The sequence below is a fragment of the Alexandromys fortis genome, unplaced genomic scaffold (assembly GCF_014885135.2).
Source record: "Alexandromys fortis isolate MF-2015 unplaced genomic scaffold, M_Fortis_MF-2015_v1.1 scaffold_451, whole genome shotgun sequence".
NCBI classification, from domain to species: domain Eukaryota; kingdom Metazoa; phylum Chordata; class Mammalia; order Rodentia; family Cricetidae; genus Alexandromys; species Alexandromys fortis.
Genome location: NW_026068343.1, coordinates 167,214 through 181,725, shown reverse-complemented (window position 1 = coordinate 181,725; position 14,512 = coordinate 167,214). Strand labels below are relative to the sequence as shown.

Below are 14,512 nucleotides of genomic sequence, written 5' to 3'. Positions count from 1 at the left end.
GAAGTGTGTGTGTGTGTGTATGTGTGTGAAGTAAGCATAAATATTTAGCTAGTACATTTGTTTTCATTTATTTTTCTGTTAATAACTTCTCAGTTAATTAGTTCTCAGTTGTTCTCCTTGGAAGTGAAAAGTATTTGAGAGATAAAGAATTGAATCTTATATTTACTAGATAAACTTTTAATGTACATTATAAGTGTTTCTGGGTATTCATCACTACAAAATTTGAGGGTTACTGTACTTATGTATATTATTATGTATACAATAGATAAGTGTTATTAGGATTTTTGTTTAGAAGTAGATCACAGAATAAATACCACTTTCCTGTGCTCTAATAGTGGATACTTATCCTCAGCATTATGTAGAAAATGGTCATAGCTGTGAATGAATAATAATATGCAACTTAATCATTTTTACTGTAGTGTTTGATTGAATGTATTTCTTGAACTGTAACATTTTAGTTAACACAATAAGCAGTTCCTTTATATTCTAACTTCTCAAAGTCATACATTTTTCTTATTAAAAGAACCTAGATATAAAAACAGACAATCTGACATTATATGTTGTATTAAAGCATTACATTTAATGAACAAAATTGTACTTCTGGAACTACAACTAAAATTTAGGTTAGTCATGGCGACTCTTGTATTTCATTCTTACCTTTTATATTCTTATAGAATCATCAGCTTACGAATCCCAGTCCTCAAGTTTCTCTGATTTATACAAAGTTTTATAGTGAACTAACAAGGAATATAAAAGCCAAGTTACCTTGAGAAAAAGATGGGATTCTTTAATTCTAATATATCCAAAGTTGACGCCAAAGTACTTTATTCAAAATTAAGTGAAATATATCCCAGAAACTTTTCCACCTAATTATCAGTAGGAACAGAAGGATCCTTTACTTTGAGTAATTGAAATTACCTATAAAATGTGTGAAACCATTTTGAGATTCACACAGTTAAATATAATCTAGTATCTACAATTTGTTGATACTAGTTGCTATATGAAATTAAATTTCTTCTTCCTGTGCACATTTTTATTTAGAAAGATGAACTATATATGATCCATATCCTGTGAGTGTCTCATTAGCACAGCTGTACAGACAAAGTAACAGAATTTAATTCTTACCACATTATTGCTTTTATGGCCATGGATAAGTCACATTTCTCGGTAAAGTTTTTTTCTTATTCATTATATATATATACATACACATACATACATATATACACATACATACATACATACATACATTGTACCATGTGGTAACTATACAAAAAAAGAAAATAATGATGAAGTCTGGAGAAATATATATATGTATGTATATATACATACACATACATACATATATACACATACATACATACATACATACATTGTACCATGTGGTAACTATACAAAAAAAGAAAATAATGATGAAGTCTGGAGAAATATATATATTTATATATATATACATACACATACATACATATATACACATACATACATACATACATACATTGTACCATGTGGTAACTATACAAAAAAAGAAAATAATGATGAAGTCTGGAGAAATATATATATGTATGTATATATACATACACATACATACATATATACACATACATACATACATACATACATATGTGCATTGTACCATGTGGTAACCATATAAAAAAGAAAATAATGATGAAGTCTGGAGAAATGGCTCAGTGGTTTAAAACACTTGTTGCTTTATCAGAGAACCTGGGTTCCATTGTCAGAACAATGGTGCTTCACAACAACTGTAACTCCAGTTCCAGGGTAACTTATGCTCTCTTGTGACCTCTGTGGGCACCAGGCATACATGTGGTACATAGAAATACATGGAGATTAGGGTTAGGGAAAAATAAAATACACATAATATAAATTAATTTAAAATGTTGGTAGTTTATGTAAGTTAAAAACCAGTAAGTGTTGTCTATTATGCCTTTTGCAGGTATATTTAGAGATTCCCATCTCAGTTAAATATGCTTGATCCAGCATTAAGGCTAATGGAATTAATTGATCTGTATTTGATATGTTGTACAAGTGTGCCACCTCTTTCAAATTAAGGAATACATAAAACTTTCCTTCTATCTGAAAATTATACTTTTATTAGATGACAATGGGTATCTTTGGATCACTCATTATGTCCTCTGGTAGGCATTTTTCTCTTAAATTATATTCTTGCATGTAAAGAATAGCAATGCTTTAGCAAAACAGTATTAATGCACTCAATGTGAAGATACTTTATACTTTACTGTTTTCTATCTCAGTAATGAAGGAAGAAGAGTAAGGATACCATGATTGAATACAAGTACCAAATAAGACAGTTGTCTCAAAAAGCAGTAACTGATTCAGGTCTCATAAAAAATATTGAGTGTTGAAACAGAAACATGAAACAGTAATAAAGCTCTCTAAATCTACTTCTTAAATGAATGTCTTAAGATAGTGATAAACAATTTTTAATCATTATATTGAACATGCTTCTTGTATAACTAATATGTATTTATGAAGTGTTCTTTGATTTCAAGCAGCCAGAAAGTTTAATTATTACTATTTCATTATCTGACATTATGAGAGTGTCCCTATTTTCTATTTAAATTGGAGTAAAAATTAGCTATGGAGAAAATTACACAACAGTTTAAATGGTTGAGCACTCTGGTTAATGAAGCTAAAAATACATCTCATATATTCTCTAATTCTATGTGTTCTTCTAAACAGTATTTGTTTTATGTGTATAAATGTTTACCTTGCATGTATGTGTGTGCACCACATGTGTATAGTGCCTGCAGAGGCTGGAACAGAAAATTGTAACTGGAGTTATAACGTGAGCATTTGAAATTTAGCCCACATATTCTATAAGAAAAGCCATTTGCCTGTTTAGCCATGCCTGAAGCCCCATCTAATTTTATACTTCCAATAATACTTCACTATGTTTACAATATCTTACACCAAAGTTTCACATTTTTGATAGCATAATTTTAATAGTATCCAATTCTCTGTAGTCATATTGAGATGGGATTGATAAAATCATACCAAACTCTTAAAACACTGAGAGCTTTCAATCAGTCCTTTCTAACTTTGTATTATTATAGTAATAATTGCTCAGTATTACTTTCCTTTAGATATTCTACTCTTAGAGCATATTAAATTTATATGTGTGTGTATGCATGTATGTGTGTGTATTGTAAATACTATAACAGAACCACATAGGTCACTTTTTATATCTACTCACCTATGTTATTTTCTAATACATTTCAACTACCCCAGAAAAAGAACAAGCCATTGCCTCATGTATTAGTCTTTATTCTCACACACAGTTTATTTTCAAAAGAACATAAATATTACTAATAAACTATTTTATCATTTAATCACATCACAATTTATATATAAATTGTCCATTTCACTTGCCAAATTTAAAATTGTATTACTGTCACACAAAAAAATTCACATTAGTGCACTAGATTTTTCAGGTTTATAGAGTTTTTTAACAACCAATTTCTAAATATTAATACCTCATTCAATTTGTTAATTGCTATATAGCCATAACAATTTAAAAGAAAAATTCTCTAATATATTTCAATATCTAATATTGTTAAGAAATTCCCTTATGTAAGTATTCAGTTTTGTTAGTTCTTTCAATCTAGCTATTTTAGAGAATAGTTATATGAAGTTATTTTAAATGGAGTAGATATGTAAGGTATTTCTTCTTATCGAAGACCAAGTAGTCAGCCCTCAGATTATATCATATGCATTAAGATAACATTATGTAGATTATTTATGTTATGTTTGCATGTTTATTAATATATGTATTAGGGATATATGAATATTGAAATTATACATAATGAAAGGCAAATGAAGAAATTGATGACATGAATTTGATAGAGACAGAGCAGGGGAGTTCATGACAACAGTCATTGGGAGCTTATAAAAGTGAGAAATTATGTAATTATAGTTTCCAATAATATAGAATTTCATAAATATTTGAAATAATTAGAAATAAATTAGTTGAAATGAATTTTGAATTTTTGTTATAACCTTTTCAAGTGAGACATCATCTATATTTCAATTTCCAATTTTCATGAAATATTGAAAATAGTGCCCACAAATTTCTTAATATTTTAAAAGATACTTTTGGAGGAATTTAATGCATTTTAGTACAAAAGAAATTAAGAATTTTGGTCATGATGAAAATGCAACAAAGACCTAAAGAAATTTTTTTGTTAACTTATAAGCAAGAGTGATTCTTAATAGTGACTAAAGATGTACAAAATAGTGTGTCATATGAAAAAGGCATGCAATAAAATTTGTAAATATGTTCTCATATATATATATATATGCATATAAATGATTTGCTTTTGTATTTAAATCCATAAAATTTAGTACAATTAGAAGAATCATGAACCTTTATCGTTGTGAGACATTTCTTGAATTTTAAAATTTTTTATTATATTTGTATTTAAGAAAAATGTTAAGCCATTACTGAATAATGTTGAACATTTTTTTTTTGTTTTAGTTTAGTCACATTTTATAAAAAGAACTGAACAAGTGTCCAGTTACTACTTTTCTGAAATAGTTTCACACAAAAGCTACCTTTTGTTAATGAATCCATGCTTTATTCTTATTGTTAGTTGAAAGCTTTGTAACTGTTTCCCAAACACACCATTTCATTAAATAGTTACAAAGTTATCAAAGGCAGTATTCCATTTCTTCAATTGGATTCTTTCCTTTAGTTCAAAATTCGCATCAATTTTCTAGAAACTTGGACTGTTGAAATAGGAGCGGCAGGGCTGCGTCCCCGGCACCTGGCCGCCCGCATGCATGGCTAGTTTATACCCAGAAATAATTACACGGAAACCGTATTCTTTCAAACACTGCCTGGCCCGGCTAGGTCCAGTTTCTTATTGGCTAGCTCTTACATATTGTTCTAACCCATTTCTAATATTCTGTGTAGCCCATGAGTTGGCTTACCAGAGAGGATCTTAACCTGCGTCTGTCTGGAGCGGGAGAATCATGGCGACTCTTCCTCTAACCTTCTTTCTCCCAGAATTCTCTTCTGTATACTCCGCCTACCTAATTTTCTATCCAATAAAATGGGCCAAGGCAGTTTCTTTATTAGTAAGAAATCATTCCCACATCATTTCCCCTTTTTCCGTTTAAACAAAAAAGAAAGGCTTTAACTTTAGCATAGTAAAATTACATATAACAAAACAGTTATCAAGTAAGAATTACAGTTACAATATTTATATCTATTTTATCTCTTATCATAACTAAGGAAAACTATAACTATTTATTCTTCAACTCCATCAAAGACTCCAGAAGGATATAATATTACCTAAGTAAACAAGAAATAAGAAAACTCTAGAAATGACAGAGACATCTCGCTGCCTGGACAGTCACCCAAAGTTCCTCTGTACCGTTGGGGCATCCATCTTCGGCCTACAGGCCCATGGTATCCAGATACATTTCCATGAAGCAGGAAATTTTAAAGACAGTTCAGTCACTTTCTGCTGTGTTCTGTAGAATGTCTTGTAGACTCTTTCATGAATCAGGAACCCCGAAAGACCATCTCACCTTTAGGCAAGTTCAGCAGTCCTCTCTCTGAGGGTTCTCTGTGTCCAGTTTATGCAACAGTCCAGGCAAGAGCAGTTTCTTGCCCAAATGACTATCCAACTCCATAAGGATCCTCTTCGATGCCCATCTTCCTCTTGAAGTAGCTGGTGCTGCCAGGAGCAGACGTGTCTCCTTGTCATGAAAAGTCCTAAGTTATTAAAATATTTTAAATGCCATATTCTGCAGTCTTTGAAAGATATGAAGAATGCCTATCTAATTGAAATATATCTCTATATATCTAGAAAATCTAACTAACATGACTACAAGCTTAACTATTAGCAATGATTATCCATTAACAACCTATATTTCCTAATTATACATTACATTTTAAGTGAACTACATAATCACAATACCTTAATCAAGTTCAAAAATACATATACATATAACAAAATTGACCTTAAAATCCATACCAATGCAAATTATTCATATCTATATCATATCCCCCTTTAAATGTAAAAGAACATTTATAAACAATATTTGGGAACATGGGCGTAGTTTTTTCTCTCCAAACTGCTTCCTGCTGAATGGGGGCACTGTTAATCAGATCATTTAGGGTGTAACCTGTGTGTCAGGTTCATCTCGGTTGGCAGTTGAGTGAAGTAATTTTTTGAGGGTGTTCACAGCAACCTTTCAGGAGGGCGTGGTCTATCATACCATACCGGGATAGATGCAATCCATAGGGTCACATCCTCTGTGGAAACAAAAGAAGACCCTCTCCAAAGCATCATATCCTTAGATCCAAATTTTGAAGTCAAGATACCTTTAGAACATATGTGCAGGTTCAGCTTAGCAGCCCATATAATAAAATGTCTCTTTGTACTTAGCTCCTTCACAGTCAAAAATTTTAAAGAAAACACAATGTACATAATCCAGACTCTCTGTGAATTTTTCATTTTTACGTGGCTTATTTTTCTTTATTTCTCTTAATCTATAACTATCTGTACTTCTGTACTCTGTCTCTTTAAAGACTTTACCCTTTTTCTTTTTAAGACATTAACTTTATTCTTTATATTCTCTTTTTTTCCCCAAGCCTACGTACATTCATCCAACGGTGTCTGAATCTGTTTTACTGTGAATCTGTAATTTTTTTTTTTTTTTCCAGGAGCATTTCTTAAAATGTTAAGCATTTCTTAAAAACTTAAGTTGCACCATGTATAGGTAATACGGTACTGCCTGTGTCCTGCCCAGTCTAAACCTTAACTGCACGGTTTTAAGGTAATTACGGTAGTTCCTGCCTGAGATCAGCACAGTTCAGCAAGGAGCAGCCGCTCCTGCCTCAGAGTCATTTGGTGCTTTTGAGCTGAGCACAGTTACAGGCAAACAGCAGTTTACATTGGAGCCGCAATCAGCAATTTAATTTTGAGACTGAGTGTGCAGCACAGAAACTCTTTTTATCCAAGTTACAGCCAAATCTGACACGCAGAGCACTGCGCAGTCTGAAAACGCGTCTCTGTATGGCAGCAGGAATCCGCCATGCTCTTCCGCCTGCCTAAGCCTGATTCCGCCATCTGCCCAGGTGTAGGCAGGGAACGCTGAGCCATCGGCAGGTCTCAGAGCAATCTCCTCCGATCCCAAGTGGGAACAGAAACATCCAGTCCCATAAAAGCCTTGAAATGCTTTAAAGCCAGAGTTCACGCTGGCAGTACAGCACCAGGAAGCCGTGCTTTAAAATGACGCAGCTTTTTTTCTCTGCTGCTGTTGCTGAATCAGGAATCTCTCTACAGCACGCCACCAACAAAACAGCAAAAAATCTGTGTTAAACTCTCTCTCCCTTATTTTTAAGCCTTCTCAGGTTTTTAAGTGGATTTAGCCCATCACGTCTGGGCGCCATCTGTTGAAATAGGAGCGGCAGGGCTGCGTCCCCGGCACCTGGCCGCCCGCATGGCTAGTTTATACCCAGAAATAATTACACGGAAACCGTATTCTTTCAAACACTGCCTGGCCCGGCTATGTCCAGTTTCTTATTGGCTAGCTCTTACATATTGTTCTAACCCATTTCTAATATTCTGTGTAGCCCATGAGTTGGTTTACCAGAGAGGATCTTAACCTGCGTCTGTCTGGAGCGGGAGAATCATGGCGACTCTTCCTCTAACCTTCTTTCTCCCAGAATTCTCTTCTGTATACTCTGCCTACCTAATTTTCTATCCAATAAAATGGGCCAAGGCAGTTTCTTTATTAGTAAGAAATCATTCCCACATCACTTGGACTTTTTTTTTAATTTTCCATTTATTTTTTTTTCTGCCTTCTCACCCACACGTGTGTGTAGTTTGGGCGTGTGTGTGTGTGTGTGTGTGTGTGTGTATTTTTTCCATGGTGTATGTGTGAAAGTCAGATGACAACTTGCAGGAGTCAGATCTATCCTTCCACTATGTGGCTTCTGAAGATCAAATTCAGGTTGTCAAACTTGGCAACAGGTGTCCTTACTCTCTACAGTAACTCAATAGTCCTCGGACAGGTATTATTATTATGTAAAATTATTTCTAGATCATTTGTTGCCTGGAAAATGATGATTATTAATGGTATAACCATTTATCTAAATAGTTTTCCTTTACTCTGGTAGGAAATATGTCAGTTGATATCTACAAATATCTGTCTAAATTTTGTGAAATCCTTTTTTTTTCTTATGGTTTCTATGATGTCCTGAAGAAATTTTCTGCAACTGATATACTCCTAATTTAGCTGCAAATTATGTGCACTTGCATATTGGTTTATAATGTGCTTACTAAGAGATATTGTTTAATTCTGTAAGATTAGTGATTACTGGACAGAAATTTGAAATCCCTAGAGCAAAGATATTATAAAATACCATGAAAAGCCATTAATGGGATGCACATTTTGGAGAGATAGCTATGGCAAATGACGAAACATTTCTGTATCTGTTGCTCATGGGTTCCAAACTCCATTTCATTATCCAGATATGTCACATCCCATCCTTATTATTCACCTCATCTTTCTAATTGATCCAGTTACATATAGCTACCTTTCTTCACTTCCTAACTATATAATACTGCAATAATCTTTCCAAAATATTATTGTCTTTGTGTTATAAGTTTGATCCTGGAAAATCTTTACTGAGTTTTCAGTGAATAATAACAAATTGAAGAATAAAGAACAAGATGAAGATTTAGATTTTAAATCTTGTCCATGCCACACAGTCCATAGTAAGTAAAATTTTGGAACTTAAGATTCCAGAGTAAAATAAGTTTACAGAAAAAAATTCCAGAGTAAAGAATACTCATATGTAACACTTGCTACATCTGTGGTCTTAGACATCTACTCAATTAACCTTATGATATCTCCTTATCAATGAAATGTGGAAAATATTCCATAATTATAAGGATTTCTTAATTATAAACAACATGACTTTGATTAAGATTTTGCATGTATATTATATGATACAAAATGAAAACACTACTTATCAATTTGATAGTTACTTTATCTGTGCTAGCTCAAATTATAAGCTGAACAATAGAGAGTCAAATGTATGCTATCATAGTTTATCAGGCTAACTAGTGTGAATTAGCCTTTATTAACCAGTTTCTCCTAGTATACTAATAAGATGGTAGATAGTGTCTCAATGGAAGGAAGTCAATAGTATACCTACTTGAAACAATCGTGTAGAGGACTTCATCAGTTTGTAATAAATAAAACAATCATGATGTCAAATCTGAAATAAACTGGAATGTCATTTATTGTCAACTTAATTACTTGGAATTTTGCTACAGTGAAGTAAGCTTCTGGTCATGATCCCACTGGACTCTTGTCATAAGAAAATATATACAATGGGATAGATTGTAAGACATTAATCTTAATGTCAAACAATCTATCAAAAAGTATACATCAGCCATGAATGAAAATCACAATTCACGTAAGTGCTTAGTAATTGGTTATATTAAGAAGTATAGACTCCTTTATTTGGCATTCATAGTGATTTATTTTTTGGCCTCAGCATTTGTGTGTTTAACTTTCTCTCAAATCTTATGAATAAATCCAAATTCTCACATCTTTCCTTGTAATTCAGTATATTTCTTTTATTTAAAATGGCTCAAGATATATTTTAATATTCAAGAGTACATATCTTGATGGAGCAGCAGGGCTGCATTCCCGGCACCCGGCCGCCTGCATGGCTAGCTTATGCCCGAAATAATTACACGGAAACTGTATTCTTTTAAACACTGCCTGGCCCATTATCTATAGCCTCTTACTGGCTAGCTCTTACATATTGTTCTAACCCATTTCTAATATTCTGTGTAGCCCATGAGGTGGCTTACCAGGGAGGATCTTAACCTTCCTCTGTCTGGAATGGGAGAATCATGGCGACTCCTGACTCAGCTTCTTTCTCCCAGCATCCTGTTCTGCTTTCTCCACCTACCTAAGGGTTGGCCTATCAAATGGGCCTAGGCAGTTTCTTTATTAGTAAGAAATCACTCCCACATCATACATATACCTTTTTTTCAATATTTAAGTCACTGACTAGCTTTTTCTTCATCGATCTATGATTCCAGAATGTATGATTCCTTCTTAATAATAGATTATATTTTTGAATGGCAGTCTTTTTTAACCTTACTCATGTGTTTTAATTTCCATAGCTAGACTTGTAAGCATAACAGATATGATCAGCTATTATTTATTCATTTCTTCCTTTATACCACCTACTCTAATGTTAAGCTCATAAAAAGGCATGCATTCATGATACTGAATACAATAATGAAAATCATTCATTTAAATAAACACTTAACACTAATATAATGATAACATATATATTTACCAATTTTGTGGTTGCTTTGAAGGCACAGAAATAAAACAAACATGAAAGTTGCTTTAGGAATAACAGAATATAATTTTTAAAAAATATTAAAAGAGTATGAGAAACAAAAAAGCTATTATAAAAATAGGTTAACACTATCATGTGTAAACTTGATACATCATTGCTATTGACATAAGATATAAAAATCAAGGCTTAAATAGATAAATGTTAGGTACAGCTGACTAGCTATTTGGAGATCTAAGGATAAAATAAAAAGGATAGAAGAAAATAAAAAGAGACATTATGGTAGAACATATGGAATGAAAATAATTTTCAATGATAGAGCTATAAAATTAGGTTTAATGCAAAGGAGAAAGACATTTTCAAATTTAAAAATTTTGGGAACATCAATAGTCCAATTAAATAAAATGGTCTGTCTACAAATTGAACACTAATCAGTGATCACAGTGATGAAGGTTTTTAAACCTAAAAATATGATTATAATATACTATTCAGTGATAGAAACACCATGCACATAGTATTTAATAACAGAATGTAGAAGTAAACGCCCTTTTCTTATGACCTATATTGCTGCCTCTGAAAGTTCACTGGTATATGAGATTTTTGAGCTTCCTTAAGAAATGACTGTTTTATTAATGATCTTCATGGAACTTGCTCATGAGAAGGAAAAGGAAGTGAAAACAAATACTTAGACTGAAAGCAGTGTTAATATGATGTTAACAAGATGTAGAAGATCTATGGTTTCAACTTATCGTGATTCACAGTATTCATATTTAGTTGATTTCTCTGACTATAATGTGATGACTAAATTATCACAGTGAGCAGACTTGGTGACAGTTCTATAATCCCAACCCTGAAGTGCTGACAGAGGAGGCTCCTCACGAGTTCACAGCTGGCCTACCTGCATATGAAGATACTGGTTCAAAGAAAAAAACATTCAAACAAACAAACAAACAAAAACTAGAGAAATGAAAAACAAAAATCAAATGAATCACTGTGGATTATGCTGAATTATTCATGTTAATTCATTGTCTTTGGTACTGTCCAGAATCTTCTCTCTTCTCTCCTCTGCCCTCCTCTCCTCTCTTCTCATTTCCTCTCCTCTCCCCATCTCTTCCCCTCTCTATTTCTTCATGTATACAAATGCAAACATACATATACCTATACATACAGCCAAGGATGAGTTGAAATTCATTATGTAGCTCATGATAACCTTGGGTATAATACACATGCTTTGGCCTTCCAAATAGTAGGATTCCATCAGTATTATACTATTTTTAACTTATAAGCTGAAAAGGAGAGTGCCATAGTTTAAACTACCATAGTTTAGCATGCTAGCTAGCATGAACTAACCTTCATAATCCTGGTTACTACTGACATATTGACAGGATTGTAGTTAAGTGTCTCCATGGAAGGAAGCACACAGTATGTCTACATGAATGACCATGCATGTGGCAACACTTGGCTGTTTGTTATCAATAAAGTGACTATTTGATGTGAGAGAATATTATTTTCTGTTTTCTTTAAAATTTTAACAAAAATTACCCTATGATATTAGTATCCTAGACAGAATTCTTCCAAGATGCTGTGCATGTGCAGACCTTCCCTACTCATTGGCAGAAGTGAGTAAGAATTGATGGTGCCAAGGATCTGCTAGAGGAAAACTACTACCTCTTCAACTCTCAAAGTCTACCATCTCTGGGAACTCAATTAATGACTTCTAATATCTCTCTAAGAAAAATCCATCACTGGCAACTCCAACCTTTCCAATTTCACTTTACAAACACCTGACCATGTAACCTTTGGATTCCTGCTTCTTTCATTAATCTCTGACATACAACACCTTTTTAATCGCCTACTTCTTGAAACCCTATGCTCCCCTCCTCACATCCTTAACAATGTACAGCTCCTGCTTCACTATCCCCCCTACCTACCTACTTGAAAATGGTTTCATCCACTTGCATAATACTGTTACCTCCACTTTTGAAGCACTGTACCCCTTAAAACACCCTGCTAGAAATCCTTGATCACACTGCCTCCAGAATACCCTAAACACCCTCCTGTGGAAATTCTTCCTCTCAAAATTTCCACTTCCTCTAACCCCTGGGTATCTCCTCATATTATTAATTTTCCATCTCAAGAAATATTTGCTCTCCTAGACATCTGTCCTCCAGAATGTCACACACACACACACACACACACACACACACACACACACACACACCTTATAAACCTATACTTCTGGGAAGAACCTTCTGCTCAGTCCATCAGGTCATACATTTTGTAGCACACATGATTCTGAAATCCCTGCCCCCACATAGGGAGCATTCCTTCTACTCTTGTAACTCTTCACCTCACCATGGGTATCTCTATTATCCTTGGGTATCTGAGCTCTTTAAACACTCGAATTTCTCCAGCATGTGGAATTTTGGTCCACACTGCTGAACCCCACCTTCTACTCTTTTATGATATCCGATAAAATGATATGATATACCTCTTATGAAATTACCAAGTCTTACTACTGCCACTAAAACTGAAAAGAAACATTCTTTCTTTGTTTCAGGTTTATAAGCGTGCAGAGTCTGTTTCATTATGTATACTTTGTTTGGTTTTAGTTTTTTTTTTTTTAAATATGATTTCAACATAGTGTCCTTGCTGTCTGGAACTCTCAGTATAACATAGGTGGGCGTAGAACTAGTTATGGGAATGAAGCTGCCATCAAGTGGGTAATCTTCCTGGTGTCCACACTGTGTTCTTGGATTACAGATTTCTGTTATCATGCAGAAATCTAAGATCTATAGTGTCCCACAGGACTCTACAACAGGTGTTCAGTGAACATTATTTGAAAAGTAGATTTTTTTCAAAGCCATTGTTCTTAATCTGTTCGGTATTAGGCTTTTTTTCCATTACTGACAAGTTACTGAGACCCATAAGGGGCATCATTTTATATTGTAAATAGTTTTTCATATATATCATTGCAATTGGAATTTGTGGCTTTAAAACTAAAATACATTTTAAATGCTTGAAAATAGTAATCACAATACTTTTATATGCTAACTAGTTATAATTTTCTTTAAATACCATATTTTTCAAATGAAAATAGTGCCAAGAAAATAGGAGTTTATGTTTTTAATTTTTTAATGCACAACTTAATACTTTTTATATGCCCTTCTACATTTAGTTTTTTTTTTTTGTAAGGTATATTTTAGGCAGAAAAGAATCTTAAAGATACATATATACTTCAACCACATTTTGAGGTTCATTCTTAGATGTGTTACTATTACTAGAAATCTTTATGTTAATAAATTATATGTACATTAAAACTTAAGAACAATATGGAAAATAGAAAATTAATTTACTCCATAAATTAAAGTTTATATCAACTACTCAAACACTCAATATATTTCATAGAAAAGAGAGACAGAATAAATATTCTGGAGGTAGTGTTAGTGTGGACCACTGCATTCTACTCATGATATAGCAGGACATTCTCAAATTCTCAGCAGTTGACTATACATGAGAAGAAAAAATTTGGGCCTTTTGACATTCCATCCAGAAGGGGAGGGGTTCAAGAGGCCCCATGCCCTGAGAACTTGTAGGAAGTTAACAGTTGCTAGGAGAAAATGAAAATTTTTCTGTAGTGGTGTATATCATGGTAAGTTATCCATTTTATAAATAACCCTTAAACCACACTCCTTTAAACAACCCTTACTAAACTGTCTGGGTAACAAAACCAAAATGGCTTGAATATAGAAGGGAACTATTTGAGAAATGGAAGGAAAAAAGAGAGAGTAGAAGGGGGCAAGAGTGTACAATGGGATATGAATTTTGATTGTATTCATAATCAAAATACATAAAATGATTTCATGATTTTCTTTGGGGTCACCTTCTTATTTAGCTTCTTTAGGAAATCAAATTATAGACTCACTGACCTTTATTTATCTCTAGAAACCAATTATGAGTGAGTACATCCCATGTTCATCTTTTTGGGTCTGGGTTACCTCACTCAGGATAGTGTTTTCTATTTCCATCCATTTGCATGCAAAATTCGAGAAGTCATTGTTTTTTACCGCTGAGTAGTATTCTAATGTGTATATATTCCACACTTTCTTCATCCATTCTTCCATTGAAGGA

At 33.3% G+C, this 14,512-nt stretch overlaps 1 protein-coding gene across 2 annotated transcripts in view; it reads left to right on the top strand.

Moving 5' to 3' along the window:
* Nucleotides 1-14,512, top strand: part of Fam133a (family with sequence similarity 133 member A) — a 37,816-nt gene that overhangs the window by 2,899 nt on the left and 20,405 nt on the right. The window contains exon 2 of one of the 2 annotated variants that reach the window (XM_050132902.1): nt 11,937-12,000. The exons of the other annotated variant lie outside the window; for it this stretch is intronic. The gene's annotated coding sequence lies outside the window, so the exon portion shown is untranslated. The remainder of the gene's footprint in view (nt 1-11,936; nt 12,001-14,512) is intronic. 2 annotated transcript variants of the gene reach the window in all.